We start from the raw sequence: 22,189 nt of genomic DNA on the forward strand, positions 1-22,189 counted from the left end.
TCAAGTAGTGAGCACTTGCGCTCAAGACTAATGGCAACTTATTCAATATGATGACCTAATGTAAACAAATTCTGTGTCGTACCTCTGGGTTCAAAATGTTCACTATACACCTTAATAAAATCCTTGAGGGGTATAGTTTCCAAAATGGGGTCACTTGTGGGGGAGCTCCACTGTTTAGGCACATCAGGGGCTCTCCAAACGCAACATGGTGTCCGCTAACAATTTGAGCCGACAATTTGTTAGCGGATACCATGTTGCATTTGGAGAGTCCCTGTGTGCCCAAACATTGGAGCTCCCCCACAAGTGACCCCATTTTGGAAACTAGACCCCTCAAGGCACCTATCTAGATGCATAGTGAGAACTTGGAACCCCCAGGTGCTTCACAAATTGATTCATAAAAATGAAAAATTGTTTTTTTTTTCATTTTTTCATTTTTACGAATCAATTTGTGAAGCACCTGGGGGTTCCAAGTGCTCACTATGCATCTAGATAGGTGCCTTGGGGGGTCTAGTTTCCAAAATGGGGTCACTTGTGGGGGAGCTCCAATGTTTGGGCACACAGGGGCTCTCCAAACGCAACATGGTGTCCGCTAACAATTTGAGCCGATTTTCCATTCAATTTGTTAGTGGATACCATGTTGCATTTGGAGAGTCCCTGTGTGCCCAAACATTGGAGCTCCCCCACAAGTGACCCCATTTTGGAAACTAGAACCCCCAAGGCACCTATCTAGATGCATAGTGAGCACTTGGAACCCCTAGGTGCTTCACAAATTGATTCGTAAAAATGAAAAAGTGAAAAAAAAAACACTTTTTCATTTTTACGAATCAATTTGTGAAGCACCTGTGGGTTCCAAGTGCTCACTATGCATCTATATAGGTGCCTTGGGGGGTCTACTTTCCAAAATGGGGGTCACTTGTGGGGGAGCTCCAATGTTTGGGCACACAGGGGCTCTCCAAACACAACATGGTGTCCGCTAATTATTCAAGCAAATTTTACAATCAAAAAGTCAAATGGCGCTCCTTCCCTTCCGAGCCCTGCCGTGCGCCCAAACAGTGTTTTTTCCCCACATATTGGGTATCTGCATGCCCAGGGGAAATTGCACAACAAATTTTGGGGTCCATTTTTTCTTGTTACCCCTGTGAAAATAAAAAAAATTGGGTCTAAAGTAACATTTTTGTGAAAAAAGTTAAATGTTCATTTTTTTCTTCCACATTCAAAAAATTCCTGTGAAGCACCTGAAGGGTTAATAAAGTTTTTGAATGTGGTTTTGAGCACCTTGAGGGGTGCAGTTTTTAGAATGGTGTCACTTTTGGGTATTTTCTGTCATAAAGACCTCTCAAAGTGACTTCAAATGTGATGTGGTCCCTAAAAAAAATGGTTTTGTAAATTTTGTTGGAAAAATGAGAAATCGCTGGTCAACTTTTAACCCTTATAGCTCCCTAACAAAAAAAAATGTTGGTTCCAAAATTGTGCTGATGTAAAGTAGACATGTGGAAAATGTTATTTATTAACTCTTTTGTGTGACATATCTCTCGGATTTAAAGGCATAAAAATTCAAATTTTGAAAATTGCAAAATTTTCTAAATATTAGCCAAATTTCCATTTTTTTCACAAATAAACGCAAGTGATATCGAAGAAATTTTACCACAATCATGAAGTACAATATGTCACGAAAAAACAGTCTCAGAATCAGGGGGATCCGTTGAAGCGTTCCAGAGTAATTACCTCATAAAGTGACAGTGGTCAGAGTTGTAAAAATTGGCCTGGTCATTAACGTGCAAACCACCCTCGGGGCTTAAGGGGTTAATGAGAAAAATAATGAACTTTTTAGAATTTACCAAATGGCTGCAATGAAATATTGGAGGCCAAATGCATTGTATATGTCATATAGGAGGCAGAGAGTGCGGTCTGTTTGTCATATATGAGGTAGAAAGTGCGATCTATACATCATATAGGAGGTATGAAAAAGACAGCACTCACCAATGGATACCAAAAAAAGATCCTTTTATTTCAGATTCAGCATACAGATGTTGCGGCTGGTTCAGGGGTGCGGGGGTGAACCATACTGGACCCTTGGTGGTGCTGTTTGTGCGCGAAACAGCCGTCGTCCTTTTTTCACCCCCGAACCCCTGAACCAGCCACAACGTCTCTATGCTGAATCTGAAATAAAAGGATCTTTTTTTGGCATCCATTGGTGACTGCTGTCTTTTTCATACTCCTTGGGACATTTGATTAGCACTGCTTATTTAGACATTGCACCTCCTGATCGGGATAACCGAGGGCTAAAAAACCCGTCATAGAAGTTTTTTGACTAAACAGGCAAGATTTGGGAACTGGTGCCGGCATACTTCACTTCTATCATCATATAGACCCCACACATGACATATATCGCACTCTCAGCCTCCTATATGACGAACAGACCGCACTTTTGGTCTCCTATAATATATACTTTATATATCAGGCTGAGTGTGTTGTATACGTCATATAGGCCCGCACTCTCAGCCTCCTATATGACATACACTGTATATGTCATAAGAGGCCAAGAGTGTGATCTATATTTCACATAGGAGGTAGAGAGTGTGATCTATTATGTCATATAGGCCCCATATATAACGTATACCGAACTCTTGGTCTCCTATGTGACATACAGACTCTCGGCCTCCTATATGGCATAGAGCTCTTTCACACTTCCGGATATTTCCTGTACTGGAAAAAACAGTATCGGAGATATCCGTGTCTGTGTGGCATACGTGTGCTGCATCAGGATCACACATACCATACCGGCGCCTGGGAATCAGCAGTACAATTTGTGCTGTTCCCAGGCACCGGGTGCTGAACGAATCGCTCATCAGTGTCCCCTGCCGGCGCTGCAATCAGTGTTAGCAAGGGACAATGAAGAGACAATGTTGAGAGTAGTATTCACCCTCAAATGTCTCCAAAACCTGTAAAAATAATACTAAAATTAAAAAAAAAACATTATACTCACCTGGCTTGAAGTGACCACACACGCTGAGGAGCGGAGGAGAATGACTTGCTGCAGCGAGCGGGCCCCCGACCTGTGCTGAGCTCAGTGAGCGATGTCCTGTCACTCAGTGAGCTCAGCGTAGGGGCCAGCTCGCTGCAGGGAGTCATTCTCCTCAGCGTGTGTGGTCGCCTCAAGCCAGGTGAGTATGTTTTTTTTTATTATATTTACAGGTTTTGGCGACATCGGGAGGTGAACCTACTACTCTCAACATTGTCCCTTGCTAGCACTGATGGCAGCGCTGGCAGGGAACAATGATGAGTGATTCCTTAAGCACCTGGGAACAGCATGAACTGTACCGCTGATTCCCAGGAGCCGGTATGTGTCACATGGACGACACACGCATGTCATCTGTGTGTCATCAGTGTACACGTGTGTGGGACGTTTTTTGGCCTGTGCAGTGTATAAAAAAACTGACATGTCAGAATGTTTTGCCCATGGACACATGGCCCATTGAAGCACTAACATGTGCACAGACCCATTCATTTGAATGTGTCTACGTGTGTATGTGTTTCCGGTGTGGAAACTGTCACCACATGAACTAGAAAAACAGATGTGTTAAAGACCCTTTATAGACTATATATGTCTTATAAGAGGCCAAGAGTGTGATCTATATTTCATATAGGAGGTAGAGAGTGCGATATATAGATCATATAGGTGGTGACTCCATAAATGACTTATACCGCACTCTCTGCCTCCTATAGTCTATACTTTACTTTATATAGGAGGCCGAGTGTGTTGTACATCATGTAGGCCCGCACTTTAGGCCTCATATAAAATGTATACCGCACTCTTGGACTCCTATATGACATATAGACTGTATATGTCATAAAGAGGCCAAGAGTATGATCCACATTTCATATAGGAGGCCTAGAGTGCAATGCATAATGTATAAAATAAATTATATTATTGTTGGCCAATGCTGGGAACACTCACTCATAAAATCTTTATTGAATATCTGGCACAGCGCACTTGACTTGAAATTGAAGCAGTGAGAGCTGTAGGCCTGCAGCCTTGTTTCCAATTCCAGGCCTGGTTGGAGAGTGCTGCATGTCACCGTCCACATATCCAGCCCCGGAGCAGGTATAAAAAAGCTGAGTCAGAGCAGGAGAGAAGAGGGCGGTGCGCCGGTGCCGCCACCCGGTCCGGAGGGGAGCCGGAGTTACTACAAAGTAGCACGCCAGGGCAGGCAAGGAGCCGGGATGGGACCGTATAAGAAGCCTGGGAGCAGGGAGAGCAGAGCGAGACGTGGGCTTCGGTGGCGCCGGTGTATCAGAGGCCGGCCCTGGAGCAGAGAGAGAGCACTGCAGAGTGTGGCGTATCACAGGCCAGAAGAGAGCGGCGTCAGCGTCAGTGTCACTTGACACCACACCACAGTCTGCGAGCCAGCGGGAAAGCAGAGCGCGGTGCGTGTCACCGCCCAGAAAGAACTTCCGTCCTCTCAGTGTCACGGACTCACGTGATAAGTATGCGGCATGCACGTCACTGCAAGCCCGCTATCACCAATGAATGTGCCGTGCGCGCGACGCTACATTTGCTTCAGAGGCACTTTTAAAGGGCCAACACTTTTAAAGGGCCCCCGCCACCAATTTTCTCACTCTCATATCGGGGAGATTTCCCGCCAGGCCAGTCCGACCCTGCCCCCAGTCATGGGCACGCTTAGGTCGGCTGCTGGTCGCATCCCCTCTGCTGCAATATATTTCAGCAGAATGTGTGTCCGAGGATTCACATCTAGCTGAAATATTTGCTGGTGTCAGCAGGCCTCACTCCACCTCAATGCAGCTGCACTGGCAATTTGTCTGCCCCAGGGAAAACCCCCTTAAGCGATATTTACCTTTACACATACTGTATACAGATATATATACACTGCTCAAAAAAATAAAGGGAACACTCAAGTAACACACCTAGATCTGAATGGATGAAATATTCTCATTGAATACTTTGTTCTGTACAAAGTTGAATGTGCTGACAACAAAATCACACAAAAATCATCAATGGAAATCAAATTTATTAACCAATGGAGGCCTGGATTTGGAGTCACCCCCAAAATGAAAGTGGAAAAACACAATACAGGCTGATCCAACTTTGATGTAATGTCCTTAAAACAAGTCAAAATGAGGCTCAGTATTGTGTGTGGCCTCCATGTGCCTATATGACCTCCCTACAACGCCTGGCCATGCTCCTGATGAGGTTGCGGATGGTCTCCTGTGGGATCTCCTCCCAGACCTGGACTAAAGCATCCGCCAACTCCTGGACAGTCTGTGATGCAACGTTACGTTGGTGGATGGAGTGAGACATGATGTCCCAGATGTGCTCAATCGGATTCAGGTCTGGGGAACGGACGGGCCAGTCCACAGCTTCAATGCCTTCATCTTGCAGGAACTGCTGACACACTCCAGCCACATGAGGTCTGGCATTGTCCTGGATTAGGAGGTACCCAGGGCCAAGCGCACCAGCATATGGTCTCACAAGGGGTCTGAGGATCTCATCTCGGTACCTAATGGCAGTCAGGCTACCTCTAGCAAGCACATGAAGGGCTGTGCAGCCCTCCAAAGAAATGCCACCCCACACCATTACTAATCCACTGCCAAACCGGTCATGCTGAAGGATGTTGCAGGCAGCAGATTGTTCTCCACGGCGTCTCCAGACTCTGTCAAGTGTGTCACATGTGCTCAGTGTGAACCTGCTTTCATCCATGAAGAGTACAGGGTGCCAGTGACGATTTTGCCAATCCTGGTGTTCTGTGGCAAGTGCCAAGCGTCCTGAACGGTGTTGTGTTGTGAGCACAACCCCATCTGTGGACGTCGGGCCCTCATACCACCCTCATGGAGTCGGTTTCTAACCGTTTGTGCAGACACATGCACAATTTTGGCCTGCTGGAGGCCATTTTGCAGGGCTCTGGCAGTGCTCCTCCTGTTCCTCCTTGCACAAAGTCGGTGGTACTGGTCCTGCTGCTGGGTTGTTGCCCTCCTACGGCCCCCTCCACATCTCCTGGTGCACTGGCCTGTCTCCTGGTAGCGCCTCCAGCCTCTGGACACTACGCTGACAGACACAGCAAACCTTCTTGCAACAGCTCGCATTGATGTGCCATCCTGGATTAGCTGCAGTACCCGAGCAACTTCTGTGGGTTGTAGAGTCCGTCTCATGCTACCACGAGTGTGAAAGCACAACCAACATTCAAAAGTGACCAAAACATCAGCCAGAAAGCATTGGTACTGAGATGTGGTCTGTGGTCCCCACATGCAGAACCACTCCTTTATTGAGTGTGTCTTGATAACTGCCAATAATTTCCATCTATTGTCTATTCCATTTGCACAACAGCTTGTGAAATTGATTGTCAATCAGTGTTGCTTCCTAAGTGGACAGTTTGATTTCACAGAAGTTTGATTTACTTGGAGTTATATTCTGTTGTTTAAGTGTTCCGTTAATTATTTTGAGCAGTGTATATTTATATATAAATATATATAAATATATATATATATATATATATATATATATATAGTGTACTGTGGTTATCTTTATGTGAATACACAGATAACCACAGTACACCAGTGCACAGAGATACATATAAACACTGCACAGGTACATACTGTACACATACTTACACATGATGTCCCTCTGGCAGGTGCATTGCTCCATCTTGGTGGTCTTCTGCCCTCCAGCAGCACTACAGGCTAGTTCTGCAGCTGTCATCCAGTCCTGTCTCTGCCTCCTCACTACCTCTGATAGCTGCAGGGAGCAGCCTCTGAGGAGTCAGTGAGTCTGACACTTCTCCTCCTTCCTCCTGAGAAGTTCTGAGCTGTCTGATCCATATCAACATTGGCCATCACATCTGTGGCACCCCAGGGGTCTGGTTTCCACAGTAACAGCAATGTTATGTCTGAGAGCAGGTGGGAGGTCTCTTGGTCAGGGATCCTGTGCATGCCACACCTCCTGCCCAGTCCTGGGAGGGGAAGAACTTCCCCTATATAAACCTAGGGCTGAGGCAGAGTTAGTGAGTAGAGAAGAAGTAGAGACAGAGAAGAGAAGCAGATCTAGGAAAAGAACATCAGGAGCTCTGTGGGAGCAGTGCTATAAGGAGTCAGGGCTGGCAGCTGCAGAGCTCGCCCTGACTGAGAAGCTATCACCGGACCCGGAGTCCGAGGCTGTGGGGACTAATCTTTACCCAGCAGCAGAAACCGCCCGGCAGGGGATTTCAGGTCCTCTGGCCAAGAAACCCGAAGGCACGGTCACACGCGTGGGACCAGCACCGCCGTCGTGGAGCGGACGCCACTAGAAGGCCCCGAGTCACCGGCCATACGGGTGAGCACCACACGGTACACTCAGGGACGTGGGCTACTTATACCCGCCTCTAGCAAGGTAGCCAGAAGAGTACAGTCAGTTTGGGAGGCCTACAACTCCGCCTGGCCAGGGGAGATCCCATCTGCTCAAGGACTGACCAGGCCCCGATCGCTAGCCAGTACTCCGGGAGGGTCTATCTTTATCACCAGTAAAGACCCTGAATTACACCGCATCGTCTCTGAGTGATTCCTGCTACCCCCATCATCCACGTCGGCTGCCCTGAGGCCATACCCCTCCCGTTGGGGGTGATACTATCACGCTGCACAATCCTACCACCGGCCTCAGCGGTCTGCCCTGCAGCGGCAGCTCCTTCGCTGCATTCAACGGGTGGAGTAGTCGTACAACATCTACCGCTAATACAGCGCCACTTAGTCTGACTCCCTGGGCACGGACCGGGTCACCGCCACGACACTACAACCCTCAACATATCCGGCTCCGGGTAAGCTCCTGCGTGCGCAACGCTGCGCGACGAAGGCCCAGGGGTGCGTCAACTTTTGGCGTAGTCGGCAGGATCTCGTGCCCGCAACCACCGGGTACTGCGTGCCTGAAAAAGACTGTTCAAACTTACCTGTGGTGAAGATTCCCGCCATCCGGCGCCATCTTCCGCTTCCTTCCCGCCATCGGTGGAGTTTTCCCGCCATTCGGCGCCATCTTCGGCCTTCTTCCCGCCAGCCGTGGAGTTTTCCCGCCATTGGACGCCATCTTGAGGACGCCGCGCGGGAAGAAGAGGGGCGTGGACTCCGAAAGCGCGCGAGAAACTGAAGCCCCGCCTCACGTCCGGACGTTGCGTAAGGTCCTGGAAGGAGCCCAGCAGACGCCGACGTCACAGGAGCGCGACGGAAGGTCCTCAACCCTGACGATCCACTGCGGAGCCGCGGCCTACGGAAGAGGATCATCGCAAGGTAGGCCACGGTCCACTAGGGGGGAGAAGGATGTCGGATACGGAGGAGAGCTTCACCGCTTCAACCCCCGCCAGCGCCACCGCTGTTGCGGTCATGCCTTTCACCATGCCCTATATCCCGGGGGCAGCCTGGCTACCCCAGAACTCAGGGGAGTCACATACCCTGCATGACTTTAGAGAAAAGCTGGATAGCCTCTTCCAGGTGTATCCCCTCACAGAGGAGCAAAAAGTGAGCATCCTGGTGGCCCAATTAACCGGGGCAGCCCAAAGGGAGGTAAAGTCCTGGCCACCTGGGAGGAGGACTGTCGCAGAGATACTAACCCGGCTGAGGGACACCTTTGATACCCGCACCTCAGCCGAGATCAAGCTTAGATTCTACGGGTGCAAACAGCGGGCACATGAGAGTATAAGGGACTATGCCCTGAACCTACAAGAGGCCCTGAGAGCCATTAAGCAGACCAACCCTGACGGCGTGGGAGACGAGGACAGGCTGTTGACTGAACAATTTATAGAGGGTTTATATTGCAATGCCCACCGAACCCAGTTGCGGGCAATGGCCTTACAGGACCCTCATCTGGGATTTGCACAGTTCAAGGACAGAGCCATCCGGGTGCTCCGAGAACCAGCACCAGGTGGCGTTGTGACCCACAGACGCCCCACTACCACTTACCACCAGGAGGCGGCGCCCTTGTCGGCAGGGCCTGTGGGAGCTGATGCGCAGGCTTTGAACAATGACCCGGCTCCAGACCTGCACCATCAGGTCCAAGAGCTAGCTAAAAGCGTTGCTGCGCTAACCCGAACTGTGCAGTCTTTACAGGTTTCCACTCCAGGGAAGATCCAGCTGGCATCCGGACCGGAGGACATCCCGTGGCGTCGACCAAGGAGGACCCCACCGGCCAGACGAAGACCCAGCGACCGATACAACGAGGACGGACAACCCATCTGCCGCCGCTGCAATCAACCCGGACATATGGCAAGGTACTGTCCTTTAAACTGGCACAACCTGGGGTAGAGGGCCAACCCCCAGGAAAAAGATCATCAGGCCCATCGAACTGGCGCGACAGATATGTGGGAGGACGTCCAGTCTTGCCTGTGGTACTGGATGGCATCCCTATGAGTGCCCTATTGGACACCGGGTCACAGGTCACCACTATCCCGTACGTGCTCTTCAAGCAGTACTGGAATGACTCGGATATCACCCGCTACCCTGACGACGACTTGAGTATCATCGCCAGCAATGGTCAGCCCGTGCCACAGATTGGATTTAAAGAGGTGACCATTAAAATCGGTAGAGTCGAACTGGCAGCACAGGGACTGATCATTGTAGACATTGATAAACACGAGAGTCACCCAAAGATAACTCTAGGAACTAATGTAATTGAAAATTGTCTTGCAGAGGTGATTTTCCTTTTACAACAGGTTGCCAAGAACGCCAGCTCCGGCCAGCAGCGAGTGCTCCAGAAAGAGATCCGGGCACTGATGCGACGGCAACAGATAGAACTCTCCGGTGTTATTTTTAGGAGTCCTTGGTGGATTTACCGGGAATCCTTGTACAATTGGTTGGAGCGTAACCCAGGAATGGACTAAAAGACTGTTAAGGACTCGGGGCAGGACAGACCCCTACCTGGTTACGTCTCCCTGTTTTGGTGAAATGGACACCTTTGTTTTCTTCAAAGACTGCACCCGGTTGCGGACACGCCGTTACCATCTTTATGTGTTTTTCTTATTGTATTATTATTGTTTATACCTTGTTATGTTTTTCTAAAAATATGTTTAGTCCCGGAGTACTAAATTTCACTAGGGGGGAATGTGGCACCCCAGGGGTCTGGTTTCCACAGTAACAGCAATGTTATGTCTGAGAGCAGGTGGGAGGTCTCTTGGTCAGGGATCCTGTGCATGCCACACCTCCTGCCCAGTCCTGGGAGGGGAAGAACTTCCCCTATATAAACCTAGGGCTGAGGCAGGGTTAGTGAGTAGAGAAGAAGTAGAGACAGAGAAGAGAAGCAGATCTAGGAAAAGAACATCAGGAGCTCTGTGGGAGCAGTGCTATAAGGAGTCAGGGCTGGCAGCTGCAGAGCTCGCCCTGACTGAGAAGCTATCACCGGACCCGGAGTCCGAGGCTGTGGGGACTAATCTTTACCCAGCAGCAGAAACCGCCCGGCAGGGGATTTCAGGTCCTCTGGCCAAGAAACCCGAAGGCACGGTCACACGCGTGGGACCAGCACCGCCGTCGTGGAGCGGACGCCACTAGAAGGCCCCGAGTCACCGGCCATACGGGTGAGCACCACACGGTACACTCAGGGACGTGGGCTACTTATACCCGCCTCTAGCAAGGTAGCCAGAAGAGTACAGTCAGTTTGGGAGGCCTACAACTCCGCCTGGCCAGGGGAGATCCCATCTGCTCAAGGACTGACCAGGCCCCGATCGCTAGCCAGTACTCCGGGAGGGTCTATCTTTATCACCAGTAAAGACCCTGAATTACACCGCATCGTCTCTGAGTGATTCCTGCTACCCCCATCATCCACGTCGGCTGCCCTGAGGCCATACCCCTCCCGTTGGGGGTGATACTATCACGCTGCACAATCCTACCACCGGCCTCAGCGGTCTGCCCTGCAGCGGCAGCTCCTTCGCTGCATTCAACGGGTGGCGTAGTCGTACAACATCTACCGCTAATACAGCACCACTTAGTCTGACTCCCTGGGCACGGACCGGGTCACCGCCACGAGACTACAACCCTCAACAGATCCGGCTCCGGGTAAGCTCCCGCGTGCGCAACGCTGCGCGACGAAGGCCCAGGGGTGCGTCACATCAACCTCCCCTTTCCCCTGTAGCCACTTACCACCCCTGTACTGAGGGGGCTTTATTGGGGAACTGAGCCATTCAGGCAGCATTCACACTGCAACCACTGCTAGTGAATGGGCCAGTGCAGCGGGTTTTCAATAAAGCCTCCTCAGTACAGGGAGTGGAGGTAGCTACAGGTGGTGCAGGGGGGATTGGTGTAATAGCTCATGAAAACATTGATCAGGCAGTTCAGTTGTCAGAACTGTTGGGAAGGAAGGAGAGTTGTCAGATGTACTGGCTGCTCGGAGACTGATCCCAGCAGCAGTCAGAGGTTATGAAGAGGCAGGAGACAGGATTGGCTGAGAACAGCAGCCATACATACCAGACCTGTTTTCTCCTGCCTGTGCCTGAACTGAGAGGCTGGGGGCATGTCCAGGAATCCAGAGCTCCTGCATTATAGAGCAGCAGCAGCAGAAACTAAGAGGAGAGAAAGGGGCCCTTCTGACATATTTTGCAGAGTTCAGGCCCCTGCAAACGACTTAGGTACGGGCCCCTTCCGCTCCTCTTATTGCAGATGGTGCCCCTGGCTCTATGTGTGAACCAGACATTGCAACAGCTGATCGGGCCCCCTCTCCTTTGGGGCCCCTGTGCAGCTGCACCAGCGGTATGTCCACCCCTGCTGATTAGACATTAGAGAGTTAATTCAGGGGTTGCATCATTAACTGGGAGGGGTTTAGATTAGTTTTTACAGAAAACAATTCCGGGTTACAGTGAGTCAGTTGGAGAGTTATTCAGAGAGACTTAAGCAGTGAGACTGCCAATAGGGGAGGTCTGTGGCAAGGCCACCCCATTTCTGGGTTCACGACCCAAATGCACAGGACCGGTGTAGGTCCTGTTCCGTAATAGAGAAAGAGAAGAGTGTAGAGGAAGACTGAGCAGACAGGAAAACAGACTCCAATAGCAGTTACAGCAGTGAAGACAGTGTTTTAATGGTGCAAGTTGTCAGAACAGAATGAGGGCACATTTGATACTGAATCTGGATGCCGGCACACTCCTAGGCTCACAGTCTGTTAGAGGTGCTCAAGGCGAGGCCTCCATATCCCTTCAGGGGAGATTCTCAGCTGGGTCACAGAAGAAGTGGATGATGTTGGGTCTCAGGACAGGACGAGAACAAATGTAGCACCCTGAGGATTCGGCTGCTACAGGGGTATTGCACCTCAACCCAGAGGTGTGATATTCCACTCCCGGGTAAGGAAGGAGTGTGGAACTGAGCTCAGATAGACTGCATGCACTACATACATCCCATTCCAGAGGAGCAGGCCGACGGTACTCCCACTTAGAAATGTGCAGGTACAACCGAGCCTGTTCCTGGCTGGAGTGGGAGGGGGGTGGTACATCCCATGTAGTGTAGGGGCAGATAGGGGGAGCAGTCTGGGTAGTGATAGGAGCTCATTGGGTGCTGGTCACCTGAGCTCACACATAGAGGGATATATAAGGAGGGCACCAACTTAGATCAGGGTCAGACGCTGAGAACAAGTCAGTTGGAGAGGAGAGAGAAGGAAACAGCAGCCCTGGAGAGAGAGAGAGTGGAGCAGAGAAAGACCCAGAGGGGGAAGACTGAAGGGACCCAAGAACCCAAATTAGAGCACCGGGTGAGGAGTCAGCAAGAGGGTACCGGAACCCAAGCTGGTGGGGGCAAAGACATTCCCCAGCCAGAGACCGGAGACCGTGGGCAGTGTCTGTCACGGTCACCCACCACATTCACCCCGAAGGCACACCACGTGGAGGGTCAGGGAACCCAAGGCCAAGGGTGTCCCAAAAGAAGGCCCGAGGGAGCTGGACCTAGGTGAATCCCTGGTGGGGACGGCTGAAGAAAGGACAGAGGGAGAGCTCAGGGCCACGCTCTGGACTTGTTTGGGGGTTGGCCGGATCCAGGACCTGGTGGACGCAGCACGGCTCGGGTGGTCACTAGCAGCTGGAGTGACCAGTACAACATCAGCAGTAAGTAAACACCCTTAACTGCACAACCCGAGTCTGTCTTCATTGCCGGCCGCATCGCACCACCAAAACCCCCATCCTCTGCGCCTGTCCCCTCTGAGGCTATACCCCTCCCGTTGGGGGTTATCCCACCAAGCTGCGCATCCACCATCAGCCTCAGCGGACCCTGCTGCAGCGGCGGCCACAGTGACCGCATCACAACGGGTGGCGTAGTCGACACAAAAGAACTTTAATAACATCTGTAGGACTGCCACATAACACTGAGCTTGACGCCCTGGGCACGGGACCGGGTCACAGCCGCTCGGAGACTACAACCCCCCCCATCTGATCCGGTGCCGGGTATTCCCCTCAAAAAGGAATATGTCCCAGGGGGCGCGTCAACTTTGGCGTAGTCGGCAGGATTACGTGCCCGCAACACCCGGGTACTGCGTGCCTGAAGAAAAGTGCAAGTTTACCTCAGAAAGAAGTCTCCCGCCGGTTCCGGAGGGTCCACGCCATCGGACTCCATCACCAGTCGTTTCCCGCCGATTGTCCGCCATTTCCAGCTTGTTCCCGCCATCTGCAGAGTTTCCCGCCACTGGGCGACGCTTCCCGCCAAAACCGCAGATTTCCCGCCTTGGAAGAGCAGCGGACGCCATTATGGGCGTGCCAAAGGAGGGCAAGAGGCCACCTCCCATCGTGGGCCAGGACAGAAAATGGCGCCAAAAATGGAAACCGCCCCCACCAACAGAGACTGTGATGCTGGAGGTGTCTGTCAGCGTGAAAGAACTCCCCCTGGAGCTGACAGTCACCGAGTTGCCCCGGGACCGCCCTCGAAGTGAGAGGAGACGAAAGAGAAGAGAAAAGATGGGTGTCGCTTGGAGCAGTCTGGAGCGAGCGCACCCGGAGGCAAGAGGTCTAACAAGGAGTAGCGGAGGAGCTCACCCGGAGATGGAAAGAAAGCAGAACAGCACCGGCCCGCTGGCCAGGAGTCTGCTAGAGACCGAGGAAGGAGGGCAGAGCAGCACCGGCCCGCTGGCCAGGAGCCTGCCGGAAGCCGAGCAGAGCAGCACCGACCCGATGGTCAGGAGCCTGCTAGAGTCCACAACCCCGCTAGGTCTAGCGGAGATCCTAGCGCAGCTCCCCCGAGACCGGGAGTGTGCACAAACTGCCCTGGAGGGCCTCGCAAGGAGGATGGCCCGGGTACAGCGTGAGATACTGGCGGAGTGGAGCCAGGAGATGGCCCAGCAAGCAGAGACCAGTCAACGGAGCACGCTACCCTGGAAGAGGAAGCAGACCGCCTCTGAGGATGGCGCGGGAGGACCCAAGGCCGGAGACGGCGCCGAGGAGGGAGCCGAACGTATGGAGGCAGGTAAAGGGGACGCCTATACCCCAAGCCGTGACACCGCTTACCTGCCCCAGCTCCCCGTCGCAGAGCCCGAAAGTCCCCCTGCTGTGCCCGAAACCGCCATGTCACCGCTAATGACTAGGCCCCAACCGGAAGCCGCCGCCGCGACCCCTGTGACGTCACACGCCTCGACCCCGAGCGTGACCAAGCAGGAAGTACCACCAGCCTGGTCGCAGGGCCTAGAATTCCCGGGCGTCGCATCACCAACAGCGCCCCCTACCTCCGCGGAGTCTCCGGCCTGGTCGCAAGGCCAGGTAGCACAGGGCGCCGCCGTATTTACGGTGCCCTTCACCTTCCAGATACCCCAGGCCTGGCCGCAAGGCCCGGGCAACCCGGGCGCTAACACCACCGCGCCCATAGCCAGAGGACCCGGACGGGTCTGAAGAAACATCATATCAAGAAAGAGCAGGAGGAAGACGCCGTTGAGTGCGGCAGAGCAGGAGCTGTAAATAGTTACCCAATCGGGGTATATAGAAACTGAAACTGAAACTGGAACTGTTGCTGCTGCTAAAATAGTCCCCGTTGGGACCAGTGAACTGTTTTACCCGTTAACCCCTTCATCCTACAGGCTGAGGACTGTGAGCAGCCATTCCCTTCCCTCTACCTGGCCGAGGACTGAGAGCGGCCAACTTCCAACTTCCCTGTATATAGTTGCGCGTCCTAAAGCGCCCCCTACCGGTTTTATAAGAAAACCAGATTTTTCTAAGAGACTGTCGCACTTTTCCCGGACACACGTTGCACAGTGTCCGGAGGAGGAACCAGAGACAAGAGAAGTCTACGAGAATGTTTATATAAAAAGTTTTATATATATATAATGTTGATATGTTTTATATGTTCATATAAAAATTTTGTATGTTTTGGTGTTTTATGTCTTACAGCCCGAGGACGTGCTGTGATTTACCAGGGGGGAATGTAGCACCCTGAGGATTCGGCTGCTACATGGGTATTGCACCTCAACCCAGAGGTGTGATATTCCACTCCCGGGTAAGGAAGGAGTGTGGAACTGAGCTCAGATAGACTGCATGCACTACATACATCCCATTCCAGAGGAGCAGGCCGACGGTACTCCCACTTAGAAATGTGCAGGTACAACCGAGCCTGTTCCTGGCTGGAGTGGGAGGGGGGTGGTACATCCCATGTAGTGTAGGGGCAGATAGGGGGAGCAGTCTGGGTAGTGATAGGAGCTCATTGGGTGCTGGTCACCTGAGCTCACACATAGAGGGATATATAAGGAGGGCACCAACTTAGATCAGGGTCAGACGCTGAGAACAAGTCAGTTGGAGAGGAGAGAGAAGGAAACAGCAGCCCTGGAGAGAGAGAGAGTGGAGCAGAGAAAGACCCAGAGGGGGAAGACTGAAGGGACCCAAGAACCCAAATTAGAGCACCGGGTGAGGAGTCAGCAAGAGGGTACCGGAACCCAAGCTGGTGGGGGCAAAGACATTCCCCAGCCAGAGACCGGAGACCGTGGGCAGTGTCTGTCACGGTCACCCACCACATTCACCCCGAAGGCACACCACGTGGAGGGTCAGGGAACCCAAGGCCAAGGGTGTCCCAAAAGAAGGCCCGAGGGAGCTGGACCTAGGTGAATCCCTGGTGGGGACGGCTGAAGAAAGGACAGAGGGAGAGCTCAGGGCCACGCTCTGGACTTGTTTGGGGGTTGGCCGGATCCAGGACCTGGTGGACGCAGCACGGCTCGGGTGGTCACTAGCAGCTGGAGTGACCAGTACAACATCAGCAGTAAGTAAACACCCTTAACTGCACAACCCGAGTCTGTCTTCATTGCCGGCCGCATCGCACCACCAAAACCCCCATCCTCTGCGCCTGTCCCCTCTGAGGCTATACCCCTCCCGTTGGGGGTTATCCCACCAAGCTGCGCATCCACCATCAGCCTCAGCGGACCCTGCTGCAGCGGCGGCCACAGTGACCGCATCACAACGGGTGGCGTAGTCGACACAAAAGAACTTTAATAACATCTGTAGGACTGCCACATAACACTGAGCTTGACGCCCTGGGCACGGGACCGGGTCACAGCCGCTCGGAGACTACAACCCCCCCCATCTGATCCGGTGCCGGGTATTCCCCTCAAAAAGGAATATGTCCCAGGGGGCGCGTCACAAACACTGGAAAGGCATATAACCAAGGGTACTTCACTAACTAAAGAACTTGTCTTGATCTGTATACTGCAGCTGTGTATGTGTAGAACAGGCAAGAAAGCTTGTAAAAGAACTTCAACATGACGTTTCAAGGATGGAGCGAGACTGCCATCTACTGGCCAGATACAGTCAAGCGAAACCAAAATATGCAAGGGAAGTTGCAGGGAGAGCAGGTTCAGATGCTGGACCTGATCAGGTGACTTCCAGGAAGGAGTTCAGGGAGATAGGAGGCCAGCGCGCCAAACCTGAGGGGTCTTTGGCGCCAAGCAGCAGAAAGGAGCAGACGTGCTCTCAGCGTCCTGAGAAACCCCGCGTGACAGGCCAAAGCCAGAGGCCTGAGAGGTGCTCCAGCCGGGCACCGGTAAAAGAGCTCCGGATCCTCACAGTTGTGACCCGAGTGCTGTGCCTGCTGAGGAGACTAGGAACCTGATCGCGGTGCTGAGTGAGTTCGCGGAACCCGACGTCGCCCGCCGACAGACGAGGCCTGGACCCCCCTATCCAAGGCTCGAGAGACTGCCTCCAGCGGCCAAGCAGAGAGGAGCTGCATACGTGAGCAGGGCCATCACTTCCACTGCTCACCCACGGTACCGGGGACAATTGGGTTTAGGTACTCAGGTTGGGAGGGGAACGGTTGGGGCTAAAGTAGCATAACGTGATTTAATTAAATTTATCCGGAAGAGACTCACGGCCTAGCGGGAATAACCGGTGACCCCCGCTAGGGCCAAATGCACAGTTAAAGGACTTGTGTGGTGTCTCCCATGATTGAGGGCATCACCTTACTTTGAAAGACTGCGCCTTACTTTGAGAGACTGCGCCTTACTTTGAGAAATTTCGTATTTTTCTGATATTTCAAACCACTGTTCATTACCCTTGTTGCTAATCCCTTGTTTCAGTATACCTGTTGTATAAAACTGTTTACAAACATCTCTGACTGTTCTCGCCTTGTGTCTCTGTGCGTTGCATTCCGGCACCTGCATTACATATGGAAGAATTGCACAGTAAAAGTAAGTCTGTTATCCTGGAACTACGATCTCCTGTCTTGTTTGATGTCACTTCCGGTCCCATGGACGGTGTAACAGTGAGTGCAGAAAACCCTCCATCACACTACACACTCCACTCTCAGTCCTTAATAGAAGAGGGGGCATTGGCCAAAGAGAATAGAGTTTCGGCACACAGCGTGATAGTAAAGGCCCCGTGTGCTCCCCTCTTCATTGTAGTAAGTAATAAAAATGCCTTAAAACATTCTCTCTGCATTTGGCAAATATTAAAAATATGGTAACCCTAATTTACCTAAAACGGGAAAGATTTATTCTGATTTCATGTCAGATATTGAGAAAAACATGCAGATGTGTCTTTTTATATAGTGTATGTAAACTTCTGGTTTCAACAGTATGTAGAAGGGAGTGAAGACTAGAGTTTTCCCTCAAGCTCCTCTCTTCTCCTCTCCCTCTCTTCTTCTCTCTCCCCCTCTACATAGAATCTTGTCTACTGCAACTGCCTTCTTCCTGTGAGTCTTTCTGCCTTAAGTTTTGTCTTCAGCATGTGAAATCTCAGTACTGTAACAATCTGTCTTCACTGAATACAGTTTTTCCCGTTAATTGAGAATTTTGAAAGTGATCAGTCCAGGAGGAGAAAGACGCAGATTTATCTGATAAGATATATTACAAAGTTTCTTATTTTCATGTGTACTGTACTATTGATTTATTAAATAAATTAAAATGACGGTTACACTTTAAGGTTGGATTCACACTTTTGCATTCCGTTTCTCTGTCCTGTTTTACGAACAGAAAACGGAACTCCTACAAAACACACATCTATTCTATGATAGATACAAACTTCACCCGACAGACCCCATTTACCATTATGAGAGGTGTTTGGTTTCAATTTGGGAGACTGTCATTTTAGCAGAATAAAGGACAGCATGCTGTTTTTCTTCCGACAAATATGACTGAACTAATAGAGACTCTAATACAAGTGTGAATCTAGCCTATATATCTGAACATCTCTGAGTGCTGGGAGATGTTTGCCACATTTTCAAATGTTTTCAGATAAAGAAAAAACAAAGGAGATGCAATTGTATTTCAGTAATATACTGTTTTTGACGGAGTGTTTTTTATGTAAAAAGTTGGCCACTTCAATGTAAGAGTTGAGAAACCAAAAATGGGCTCCCGTGGGAAGCAAAAAATCCCAAGAAGACCAATAAGGGGCAATACAACTCCAAACTAAAATCACAAATTTATTCTGAATATTTTAAAATATAGTTTACATACACAATAATGAAAAGTAACAATTCCTCACAGGTATCAGAGCACAGTGGTATCAAGACCAATCAATATCTAATAGGGATCATCTAAGTATAAACTCCTATATATTCTAGGATAGCTATCTAAATATGCAGTGGATAATATGGGGCGCACTGTGAAATATAGATCATGCATATGTATTCAATGAACATTATATATATATATAAAAATAATAAGTATCAAATAACACATGCATGTCACACATGCCCCTGAGGAAGCAGGGTGAAAAGCGCGTTGGGGTTCAGCACACGTGGGTCTGTATCATTACAAAGTAAGGTTGTTCCATATGTCTTTTTCTCCCCTTTCCTAATTTAGTAATTCATTTTTACTATAATACCACAGAAACTAATATCAATAGTGTAATACAGAGGTTCAATGCACTAGCACTTTATATATCTACCTCATCTATCTATTGTTATTTTCACTGGGAGCTATAGGAATTTGTAGTTGCACCTTATGTACTCTGGAAATATCAAGACATGTTATGGTAGACAGTATATGGGATTATTTTGAAGCCACTTTCTGTGATTTGTTTAATCATGCATGAGTTATTTGATACTTATTATTCCTATGTATATAGTGTTCACTGAATACATATGCATGATCTGTATTTCACAGTGTGCCCCATATTATCCACTGCATATTTAGATAGCTATCCTAGAATATATAGGAGTTTATATGACTCGTCCCCTGGGCCGTGGGGCACTCGGATCCGGGCAATAGGGAAACGGTGGGGGTAGTACTGGCAACCCGGTTCCGTGGCTCAGGGTGGTCAGGTGTCACGGGTGTGTTGCCACGAAGATCGTCACGAGTACACAGCCTGACTTCTCGCAGCTGACTTGTTGGTGCTTTGTGTTTCTCGGCAGTGAGGGAGTTAATTCTCTCTCTCTCTCTGGGCTAGATGAGGTCCAGCCTCGCCCAGCTGCAATCAATACTTCTGTAGTGAGACTCCTTCATATACCTGCTGGTCTGTTTGGGAGGTGTCGGTGAAAGCATTTCATTCAGACTGACAGAGCGGATCGTGGTGTTTGGAGTTGCTGAGATAAGTTTATTTGGAAGTGTTTTTTCCCTTTCCTCGCTTTATCATTTATCTCCTTTCCTGTTGGTTTTCCCTCTGTTGTAGTTGAGAAGTTGTTTGTATGCAAGGTGGTTTTGGTTTTTCCCTTGTACTGTCTCGTTCGTCTAAATACTGTGTTTGGGCATATTATTTCTTGTTCCCTTTGGTTGTGATCGGGGTCCTTCTCAGGACTAGATTACTGAGGTGCAGGGATCTTCAGGAGGTAGGGGTTACGCTGGCGGCCTGGACCTCTGTACCTTTAACAGTACCTCCAGGTTGAGGGATTAGTCAGGGCCCCAGCTTAGGGTCAGCTTAGGCCCCCTACCTCCAGTATACAGAGACAGCGTGACATTTTCACCGACCCACTTAGTTTTTCTCCAGCTACTATGGATCCAGTAGCCGGTCTAGCCCGGCAATTGCAGAGTTTGTCCATGGAGCTGGCGGACGTTAGGTCCAAGGTTTGGCATCCTCAGGAGCAAGCCGGACCAGAACCTAAAGTAGCTCTCCCTGATAGGTTCACTGGGGGGCGGGACAAGTTTTTTGTTTTCCGGGAGGCATGTAAATTGTACTTTCGGCTGCGGCCTCGGTCATCGGGGAGTGAAGAACAAAGGGTGGGAATTGTCATCTCGCTCCTACAAGGGGACCCACAATCTTGGGCGTTCTCTCTTCCCCCGGGTTCCCCGGCTCTCCAGTCAGTGGATAGGTTTTTCGCTGCCCTGGGACTCGTATATGATGACCCAGATCGGATCTCCCTTGCTGAGTCTAAGTTACGTAGGATCCAGCAGGGAGATCGTCCGGCGGAGGAATTCTGTTCGGAGTTCCGTAGGTGGGCCACGGACACCCAGTGGAATGACCCGGCTCTTAGGAGCCTGTTTTGTCATGGTTTATCCGACAAATTACAGGATGTGTTGGCACAGTATGACTCTCCCGTGTCTCTGGAAGCCGCTATGGCCCTCGCTATTCGCGTGGACAGACGGCTTCGGGAGAGGTGCGGGATAACTCTACCCCCTGTGATGACTCCACCTCCTACAAGGTCCTCTCATATGGTGGTTCCCCTGGTCAGTCCTGAGGAGCCTATGCAATTAGGAGGGACATCATTTCGGGGGAGGGGACCGGTGGTGCGCCATAAGGCAGGAAGGTGTTTCTTCTGCGGGAGAAAGGGACATTTTATTGGGGGGTGTCCATCCCGTCCCTTGCAGAGTGAAGAGTCGTCGGAAAACTGTTGATCCCAGGTTGTGTGGTGGACGGCAATCTGGGAGTAGGTATTTCGTCCCTAGGTTCGTCTCAGTTTCTCGTACCGGCGGAGGTGGTGGTGGGTACGAGAACTGAGAGGATATCTGTTCTTCTGGATAGTGGGGCCGGGGCTAATCTGGTTGATGCTCGGTTTGCCCGGGTTCAAGGTATGCGGTTGAGTGAGTTGGCTAAACCCATCCCCATATTCTCGATCGATGCCAGGCCTCTCGGGCAGGGAAGTTTTTTGAAAGTTGTGCATGACGTAAAACTTCAAGTGGGGGCAATACATAAAGAACTGTTGTCTTGCTACGTGTTGGAGGGTCTTCCCACTCCTATTGTGTTGGGCCTTCCTTGGTTAGCTAAGCATAACCCGGTTATTAATTGGCAAACCAGGGAGATAAGCCAATGGAGTAAATTCTGTAATAAAAACTGCATGAACACGGTCATTGGTGCGGTTACTCCTTGGGTCTTACCTCCATTTCTGGCGGACTTTGAGGATGTATTCTCGGAGAAAGGGTGTCAGGAACTACCTCCTCATCGCGTGTATGACTGTTCTGTAAAACTGCTCCCTGAGGCCAAGTTACCTAAAGCTAGGTTGTATAACCTTTCTGGTCCTGAGAGGCAGGCCATGAAGGATTATATCTCAGAAAGTCTGGCTAAGGGGCATATTAGACCTTCATCTTCACCGGTGGCTGCGGGGTTCTTCTTTGTTAAGAAGAAAGATGGAGGCCTACGCCCTTGCCTGGATTTCCGTGAACTTAATCGGATTACGGTCCGAGATCCGTATCCGCTCCCACTTATTCCCGATCTCTTTAATCAGATCGTGGGCGCCAAATGGTTTTCTAAGTTGGATCTCAGGGGGGCGTACAATCTGATTAGGATGAAGGAGGGGGATGAGTGGAAGACGGCGTTTAACACTCCGGAGGGGCATTATGAGAACCTTGTCATGCCATTCGGTCTGACTAATGCCCCGGCGGTGTTCCAACACTTTGTTAATGACATTTTTCGCCGCT

This window comes from Phyllobates terribilis, unplaced genomic scaffold (genome assembly GCF_046119375.1).
Source record: "Phyllobates terribilis strain yellow unplaced genomic scaffold, ASM4611937v1 Scaffold_9__5_contigs__length_417890890, whole genome shotgun sequence".
NCBI lineage: Eukaryota > Metazoa > Chordata > Amphibia > Anura > Dendrobatidae > Phyllobates > Phyllobates terribilis.